Source organism: Lygodium microphyllum, chromosome 14, assembly GCF_053477565.2.
Source record: "Lygodium microphyllum isolate KBCC chromosome 14, Lygodium_microphyllum_v1.1.10, whole genome shotgun sequence".
Lineage (NCBI taxonomy): Eukaryota > Viridiplantae > Streptophyta > Polypodiopsida > Schizaeales > Lygodiaceae > Lygodium > Lygodium microphyllum.
Genome location: NC_141148.1, coordinates 125,252,379 through 125,262,663, shown reverse-complemented (window position 1 = coordinate 125,262,663; position 10,285 = coordinate 125,252,379). Strand labels below are relative to the sequence as shown.

The 10,285-nt window shown below is 35.6% G+C and overlaps 1 long non-coding RNA gene across 1 annotated transcript; it reads left to right on the top strand.

The window, feature by feature from the left end:
* The first annotated feature begins 9,073 nt into the window (after positions 1–9,073).
* LOC148026074 (uncharacterized) lies at positions 9,074–9,912 on the top strand. Its single transcript, XR_015693032.1, has 3 exons — positions 9,074–9,149; positions 9,260–9,578; positions 9,675–9,912. It is a non-coding gene; the product is annotated as an uncharacterized LOC148026074 (long non-coding RNA).
* Positions 9,913–10,285: the final 373 nt, after the last annotated feature.

Sequence of the window (10,285 nt, the reverse complement as noted above, 5' to 3'; positions counted from 1 at the left end):
CTCTCCCTTTGCTTTTGGAGAGTGTTAGGATATATTGTGAGAGGGAGAGGAAATGAGAGAGAAAGAGGGGGAGAGGGAGAGGGAGGGGGAGGAAATGAGAGAGGGAGAGAAAGAGAAAGATATGTATACTCAAATGGATAGCTTTTGTCTACTCAAGATGTAGTCCACCTGTGTGTATATATTGGAACAATAACATATCCATGATTATGGTAATGGTATGCACTTTGCTTTTTTTATGGGTACCATTACATCAACGACTCCTTAAGAGGGCTAAAAATTGGTCATACACTTTATAAAGTCTAATTAGGAGATTTAAGATGCACGATAATGAACTTATCGATAATGGTATGCAATGTGCTTTACCATGGGCCACGTACATTGGTGACTCTTTAAGATGGCTTAAAATTGGCCATATCCTTCATAATGTCCAAGTAGGGGATCTAATTGTGATATGCATAATTCCTTGTTTTTGTATTAACTTTATAGGCATAACAAATTAGTAATTATGCCAACTGGTCAACGGAAGGACTAAAAGAAAATGATCCCCTAGCTAATGGCCATTATGGTACTTCATCAAAATGAACCCAAAAGTGTTTCCATAGAAGAAGAATCCCTTAAATTGGGTATAGGATATTTTCTTCAAAGGTTATGACTATGAGTATAATTGATTGGAACAAATTTTACAACAATGGTACACACACACACCCCCACACAGGCACAAACATTTTTACTATTTGATATTGTCTTTGACATGGTAACCTTGTATTACATTGTTGCATTTGATGTCTTCCAATCATTACAATAAAAGTTGATAAATTTCATAGATGGCATTAATTTTTATACATGGACCTAGGACAACAAAACCACATTACTAAGATGCTTTTTGTTGAGATTGGTTTATTATTAGACTAAGAGATCCTCAATGATACTCATAAATTTTCTATACTATCAATGTTGATGTTGTGCTAGAAAGAATATATGAATATATGGGTAAGTGTACATAAGCATATAGAATTTACTTGACATCTTGATATCCGATAACTAGAGTGTACGCTAACACATATCGCTACTTCGTGATATTACTTCACACACGCACACGCACATGCACACACACACACACACGCAAACACACACACACACACACACACACACACACACGCATGCATGATTAATGCATATTATGATATATATGTAACATTTGAGGGATGAGTATGAATGTTCCCTATTGTATTTCTCTTTAATTGATGATTATTTTCTTTAGTTTATTTTATGGCCTCAATAGACCATAATAGAAACACAGAAACACTAGTTTTTCCTAAAATATTCCTACTACTGCATATAACTTCTTGAATTGATTTACATACATATTGATAATTTATTCTTTAGGATTAATATGCAGACATAAGATATACATCATAATCATTTACAAAGCACTGCTCACCTAAAAATTATGAATCAAAATACTCTCAGCATGATCATTCTTGAACAAATAACTTATTATAGATAGGACTAATTTCTAGGAAACAAGAACAGAGAGAGGATGGAGCATCCAGTCTCGGCCTTCAATTCTAAGATCATGACGAGAAAATCGACTCTAGACTAGTGAGAGACAACAACTTAAGCAAAATCTCCATCTTTACACCAAACCAAGAGATGAGGTTTTGATATCGAAGGACATTCCCAATCCTATTTAGGTTAGATCCAAACCATGAGAGTATCATCCATATGATTCACATTATGAGCTACACCTTCAAAAACACATCTATGTTGTCAACATATGTCGGACACTTTGGTTGTGCTTCTAACCAACTCATCCGTAGGAAACACAAGTACCTCTAGATCACAAGATTCGACCATATATTTGATGTGCAGAAATATAGCTCTATAAGGACATGTACCTTGAACAAATACCTCTCCAATTCTAACACCATTGTCAAAGGCTTAGGCTTTCGATAAATAAGCGATAGACCACAACATTAGCACATTAGGTGTCAATCTCTTAATTAAGGTCATATCATCAGACAAGGTGTAACTGATAAGGCGACATGCACATATGCTATATTCTAAGACACCTTGGGAATATCATCCCTATGGTTCACAAACAAAGTTGCACCTTCAAATGCACCTACGCGAAATGAATATTTTGAATGCTCTACTTATGCCTTTGGTCTTCTTTCATTTCGCCTCTATTTTGACTCCAACTCACCCACAGAGACGGTAAGCTTATCTAGACTAGAAGCTTCTTCAATACATATAATAATATGCAGAACATAATTGCACGAGGACTACACTGCATTAACACCTCTTCGTCTCTTTAGTGTAGCAACAATGAGCCCACCCACCAGCCCTAGGGCGGTTCAGAGCTTCATCTCATCAATGGATTACTATCAAAAGTTATTAATGCATCTTTTGAGTGGTCATTACGTTTGACGAATTTTTCGTCGCACAACCATGCTTTTGAATAGACAAAACATTGTAAGGTGGCGTTTGAGGACATAAAGTTGGAATGATCCAGAATGCCCATTTCAAAGACTTCTAAAAGAGGTGAAGTTCTCTACATCTTTACGACCGTAACAATGCAAACTACAGATCTAAGAAGCACAATTATATCATCCTATTGCCTTGGCAAGGCAAAAGTTAGGACTTTCTGAGCTTCGGCATGGTTATCTAGAGAAGGTCTCTTTGGCCAAGTTTTTGCCACCAAAAACTTCAAACATTACATATTTTATGAGAAGGTGCTATTCTTCACAAAGGCTAAGGGGTTACGTCTATTTGTTGAAAAAGCTTCAACCTCCTAACCACCTAGCCAAATGGTTATTTTCTTTCCAAGAATTTATGAGATTTGGAGTACACCATGGAAGTTGTGATGGATTGTTGAATCTTTAGTGGAATTTGATGAGCCTAAAGAATAATGGAACCATATGAGTGATTATGGGGACTTTTATAAGATTGATGCAACCTCTATTCCCTCATGGTATGCCTCCACCACATATTATTTATCTCTATGCAACGTGACAAAAATTTTATCTCAAGTAAAAAAGAGGATACAGTAAGTACTTTACTTTTCCTTGATACCAAGTGTCTTGTATGAAAGGTTCAAGGATAAAGTGTATTGTCGGTATATGGTACCTAAAGAGGTGCCCTTCATTTTAGAATAATGCCGTGATTTAGCATGTGTATATCATTCAGTAGTATGACTTACTACCCATAAGGCCTTTCGTACTGGATACTAGTGGCCAATGGTCTTCTAGGATGCTTTTGAATATGCAAAGTGTTGTGATATCTATTAGAGACATAACACTAGGGGGGAGGGACCTCTTAACCCCATTCTAGTGATACCACCCTTTGAAAAATGGGACATTAATTTTGTTCAGCCGGTGCATTCTTGATCAATAATACGAAAATGGTATATGATTGTTGTACCAGACTACTTCACAAAGTGAACTGAAGCCCATGCTACTATGAAGGATAACACCAAAGAAACAACCAATTTCATCTTAGAACAAATTGTTTGTGATTTTAGTCCACCAAATACTTCAAGGGATTAGGTCCATAGGCAACCACATTCATGCTATTATTAAACTAAAAAAAAGAACTTACATGCATGCCTACAATAATGTAAGTTACTATGTTAATAAACATGTGTCAAATTATACATGTACATTGCAAACACTACAACAGAAACGAAGCATAGACACGCATGCTAGACGCACAAAGTCGGGCGCGTCTATCAGTGCGTCTATAAGTGTGTGTAAACATGCATGTAAATAGACACGAATTTTGCGTCCATATATCCGCGTAAATAAACACTAATATAGATACGTCAGCAAACACACAATTATTTAACCACCTAAAATTAGCAATTCACATAATTAAAAAACCAAAGTTAATAATTATTTAACCACTTGAAATTGATTCTTGAGCATGCACATGTGCGCATGATAAAAACCATAGAATTAAGAATACACATTGAATCATTGAATTAAAAAAATAGAGTTAATAATTACTTTTTCATTGCTCTCTAATGAACGGTAGTTCCTCCAGTTGACAAGGCTGATATAAGTAATTAGCGGCAAGCGACAGAAACCTTACAATTAGTAGCAAGCATTGCAATATGTATCTCGTAATTTGTCTACGTACTTGAAGATGATAAAAGATACTTCCTTTTTATTATGGAAAATTCAATTTAGCTTTAAAATTGACTATTGATTCTTGAGTATGCACGTGTGCGCATGATAAAAAGCATAGAATTAGGAATACACATTGAATCAATAAGAAAATTAAGTATGTTACAGTGAATGATCCATCTCATCTTCAATGAGATCAGCCCTTGCTAAACTATCTACTTCTAGGTCTATGTTACCAAGAGGTAACGAAACAAATAAGTCTATCCCACTATCAGATGTGTTGCTATATTGCTCAATAACTTCATCAATATCATCGACAATCACATTATTGTCTTCTTCTGCGTTTCCTTGAACATTCTCACGAGGTTCATCTTGTACTATATCACGCATATCAAACATTATGGTATCATCATGCACATCATCATTAATTGTTGGATTGTCATCTGCTATCTCCATGTCGGTAATATTACCATATATTGGTTTTCAACGATTAGATATAGGAATGACATACCACCATCGGTTATTATTTACCATTGGATGATACACAACCTGTATTTGAAAAACAAAAGCAAAAAACCTAAGTACTTATTATATTGTGTATATGTATCACATGTATACATATAAAAAAATTAGCCTTTGCATATATACCTGCTCGCATTGTTGAGGTAGTACTAATTTGTCATTCTTGTTTTGGTGAAATTTTGTAGAGTAATTGATTACAAAACGACTTGGATGATGTCTGACCATATTTATGACTTCGACAGCTAAATTTTGCAAAAATTCTGCAAGTGCTGTTTGTGAAATGATATGAATAAGGGATACTTTGTCAATGCTCACAGTTTGTTACCACTTCTTTAAACCACTTCACATCCAGTACATATATAAAAAATCGTCTAAAGTCAAGCTTCAGAATATCTTGGATCAAGCCACAATAACCTTCCATGGTACCATTGGCAGCCTCAAAGTGAGCAAGGACACCACAATCTTGGGTATTTCTCTTTTCATCTATACGTTGAGTTCGAAGATGTTTACTCTCACACCAAAGTGCATTGAATAATGTGTACTAGTAGTAAAAGATAAAATATCAAACATGTCAATTATTATAAAAGATCAAAAGGTTGTACGTACTCCGTTCTTCGTGCGTCCCTCGAGATACTTAACTTGCAAACAATTTATGGATGGAGTAATGTCAGGTTGGATGCGTTATTGAGGTAGGTATCAATTCAGTTTGGCTTATATATGAATCATAATATTAATTGTTAACCTCTCTATTTTGAAATTAGACAGAAATATATGTTGGTGGTTTTTTAACTCACTTTTAAAATATATGTAGGTTATTATCACAAATGCTTCCAAAAGGAAACAAATTGCCAGCTAAGAGAGAGCAAGAAAGACATTACTTGACATCTCTGGGAGGCCTCGATTATGTCAAGATCCATGCATGTGTCAATGATTGTGTCTTATTCCGTGGGATTCATGAGTTCGCACGAGAGTGTCCTGTTTGACATTTACTTAGAGCCTTTGATTGAAGAGTTAGAAATGTTATGGGAAGGTATTGAGGTGCAAGATACAAGTGTATTTGCATCCTCTAGAGATTTCACATTGAAGGCCATGTTGTTGTGGACCATGCACGACTTTCCAGGATATGGAGAGTGTTCAGGTACATGTATATAACTATATATTTGAAATTCAAGACTTGAATCAATTTCATTTTATTAATTCACTTGTTTTTTCAGGTTTAACCACGTCAGTATATCATGCATGTCCTATTTGCGGTCCCTCTCTAGTTTCCTCTAGGCCGGCACGTTTAAAGAAGGTTATCTACGACAATCATCATCGATTTCTTCCTATTGACCATCCCAAATATGTTCTCCCTACTAAGGGAATGACTCCACAATCTCTAACCATTCGAGATTGGAAGGAGAGATGGATTAATGCCGACAGCCACCCTCCACATGGCATGAGTCGGTAAGAAGTACATTTCTCTCGATTGACTTTAAAGTATTTAGCATGATGAAATGTTTACATAATATATTGTTTTTTTGTTAGGTTCTCTATATTCTTTCGTCTTCCGTACTGGACTAAACTCAAGATCAATCACCTGTTGGACCCCATGCACATATTCAAAAATGTTGTATCTACATTATGGGATCACTTGATAGGGGCTCGCGATTCAGTTAATGTTAGGGAGGATTTACGTAACATTGGTCGCATGAGACGAGCCTGGCCACGAATTGGACCCAGAGGAAAGATTGAGCTACCCCATGCACCTTGGATATTGTCAAAGAACGAGGAAAAAATAGTGAAGGAACAAATATATAGCTTTCGAACACCCATAGGATGTATGAGATGTCTCAAGGGAGCCTTCATAAAGAAAAAGAAAAGAGGTGTGGAGCAACTATCTGGTTTGAAGTCCCACAATTGGCACAAAATGATTCAAGTAAGGGTATCTCTAACCATGAATATAGTAATTAGTGGCGTAACTATGTGTAAACTTTGGGGTATGATGACTTTTTCCTCTACTGACAATTTGCATCTATGAATATTGTTTACATTCAGTTCGTACTTCCTACTAGCATATCCCATTGTGCCTCCAAAAGATGTACGTGATATCATTTACAAGATGAGAGAGCTTGTGAGGTGTGTATACATTGTATTTTTTCATTATATATCTTTGAATTTCTATACAAAAATAAACAATTCTCAAATACATCTTGATAGATACGTGAGCTCGAAGGAAATTGATCCAAACATATTGCAAGATGCTCAAGTATTATCTATTGAGGTGGTTTGTTTGGTGGAGGAAAATTTTCCTCTATCCATTTTGACTACTCAATTACATTTACTCGTACATTTGATTGATGAGATCGCACTTTGTGGGGCAGTTCATGTAAGGTGGATGTTTTTTCTTGAGCACTTCATGAAAACCTTGAAAGATTTTGTGAGGCAAAAAGCATGGCCTGAGGAAGCATGGCTGAGGGTTGGTTAGTGCAATCATCCCTTGTTTATATCTCTGAATATCTTACTGAAGTGGATCCCTCTCAACCACGACTATGGAAAGATGATGAAAACTTGAGGATAACCTCTATAGTACCTCAAGGAAAAGGAATGAGTAAAGTGCTAACAAAAGAAGAACTTCGTAAGTTAAATAGTTTTTGTGCGCTCAATAGTGATGTTATGAGCAAATGGGTGACACTATATAATGAAGCAAGGGCAGGAAGAAAAAGCAAAAGACAAGAATTTCGCACTAGATATGGACGTAATGTCTCATTTCCAGATCATCTAAATGCGCTCCCATGTCATATTGACATAGATTGGTTACATGAGGAAATGGAGAGAATGGAAAAAGAGAAGGAAATTAATATATCTCAAGAAGAGTGGGAATACGCACGAGGTTGCTTATCAAAGGTGAGACATACTATCAATTAATTTGTTTCTATAAGTTTTATTTTATATAAATAATTGACATGTTTAATCTTTTATCTTTTACTACTAGTGCACATTAGGAGAAATATGGACTCTCTTTTTTGCCCCTTAAGGAGTGAATAAACAAATATAGGCCTAACCAATGAGAGAGCTGGGATTCCAGATTCATGTAACATGAATCTTCTAGCCATATCTTGGACCAAATCTTCCCTCGGCAATAAAATAAGGGAAAAGGGGAGTACAAAGCTGTCACTTCTTGGAAGTTTGTGCCTCGAATTTTCATTTTCTTATTTTTTATGTTTGACTTTTCTTTTCTCCCCTTTTCAGTTTCCCCCTCTTTTTTAGGCGGAACTCAAATTTGTCATATCTCTTTCCCCGCTTCTTCTTTCCTGACGAAATTTTACAGCCTCACTGTTTCTTGCCATGTCTGTAACCCTGTAAAATTTCATTTGCTTTGCACAAGCACAGAGAGAGATTCATGTGTTTTATGAGAGCAGAGCTTGTTTTACCAAAGCCCTAAGATTCTCTTCACAAAACTCTACAGGTATATTTTTCTCTTCCATAGATGTTCTATGGTAAAGTTTTATCTCGTTTGGAGAAAACCTGTGCGAGTTATGTGCATTCTCTGACATGTAATTTCTTTTGTTTTGATGCTCTAGGAGTCTCTTACAGTCAATAATAGTGATATTTTGAATACTCAACTTCTTCTTCAACATCTTAGGGTTTCTCTGTAAACAAAGTTACAGGTATATTGTCTTGTTTTTTTGTTGCTCCACTGTTAAATTTTATCTCGTTTAGACAAAATGTATACAAGTTACATGCATACTGAGATTTCCTTTGTTTTTTTACTCCAAGAATCTCCGAGGGTGAAGAACAATGATTTATTAAGAACTCAACTTCTACAACATCTTTGGGATTTTGAACACTCAACTTCTTCTTCAACATCTTAGGGTTTCTCTGTAAACAAAGTTACAGGTATATTGTCTTGTTTTTTTGTTGCTCCACTGTTAAATTTTATCTCGTTTAGACAAAATGTATACAAGTTACATGCATACTGAGCTTTCCTTTGTTTTTTTTCTCCAAGAATCTTCGAGGGTGAAGAACAATGATTTATTAAGAACTCAACTTCTACAACATCTTTGGGATTTTGAACACTCAACTTCTTCTTCAACATCTTGGGGTTCCTCTGTAAACAAAGTTACAGGTATATTGTCTTTTTTTTTGTTGCTCCACTGTTAAATTTTATCTCGTTTAGACAAAATGTATACAAGTTACATGCATACTGAGCTTTCCTTTGTTTTTTTCTTCCAAGAATCTCCGAGGGTGAAGAACAATGATTTATTAAGAACTCAACTTCTACAACATCTTTGGGATTTTTTGCAGAGAAAGCCACAGGTATATTGCCATTTTTTACTACTGTTCCATGGTTAAATTTCAACGCATTTGGACAAAGCCTATATAAGTTATATGTATGTGTTGACCCAATATTTCTTTTGTTTTTGTAGTACAGGAATCTGTCAGTGAAGGAACAATGGTCTTGCTATAAGTCAACTTCTTGTTCAACATATCTAGGGATCTTTGTGAAAGAAATTACAGGTACAATGTTTCTTTTTTAAATTGATCCATTTAAATTTAATTTCATTTGGAGATAAGATTTGCAAATTATACACATGTTGATAGGTAACTTTTGTATTTGGTTGTTACAGATGTCTTCACGGAGGAAAAATATCAGTAGCATACTTGCAGTGGAGGTCTTCAACAGGAAAGATAATGGCGGTAATTGGATTTGTGATAAGTATTATAAGTTGGATTGGATTTTGATGCACCCAAGTACTCGAGGGAGTTTCAAGGTCAAGCGCAAGGATGTTGCAAACCCTAGCAAACATTGGAAAGGTAGAATTCTAGAGTTCAGAAAAGTGTTTAATGGCACAAGTGCAGTAACAAAAGTGTTGATTCAACATGTTTATACGCATAAACAAATCTCTGTACACGACGAGAACAACATTGCAAATTATAAACAAAACAGTAAGTTGTTAAATTTTATCATTGATTATTCTTTTGTATCAGAGTTGTTTTTAAAAGTCTTTGCAGTATTCTAATTCAGTCTTGTTTGATTGACAGCTCTATATCCATCGACTTTGCATGAATGGCAGAATGTGGAATGTTTAAGCGGCAAGATACATGTTTGGCATGAAGAGATAGGTTCTTTGATCTATGATAATACCTCTACAAGTCAACTTGCCACTCAAAATATATTTTTTTATAATTCATTGTATGTGGTAGAAAGCCAGAGATTGCAGCATGTCCCATTGCCGCCACTGTCTAGTGGTGAATGGTTCATTGGTAGCTTGGAGTTGTCAGGAGCTTGCAAGTCGAAGATAAAATCTGACATCAATAGTGCTATGAAACCCATCACAGGCTCCAAAGATGTGCATCTTAATTGGTTTATTCCATTCTCATTGTTTGCACATTTGTTTGGTTCATGTGATGTTTTGAAGAAAACAAAGATTACTTATCAATGCAAGTGTCCATCCGAGGAATGGATGAGTCAGCTATTGGGTGAGTCTTGGGAAGTCAAAAGAACACATTTTGATGAGACGATTGAGTGCAGGGTCAACCAATCTGATATTACATTCAGGTAAAACTTTTTTACTACTTTGCATACCTTGATTTAATTGACATAGGTCTCGCTTAGATGAATTGTTATGTTAGTCGCATTGATCACTTACCAT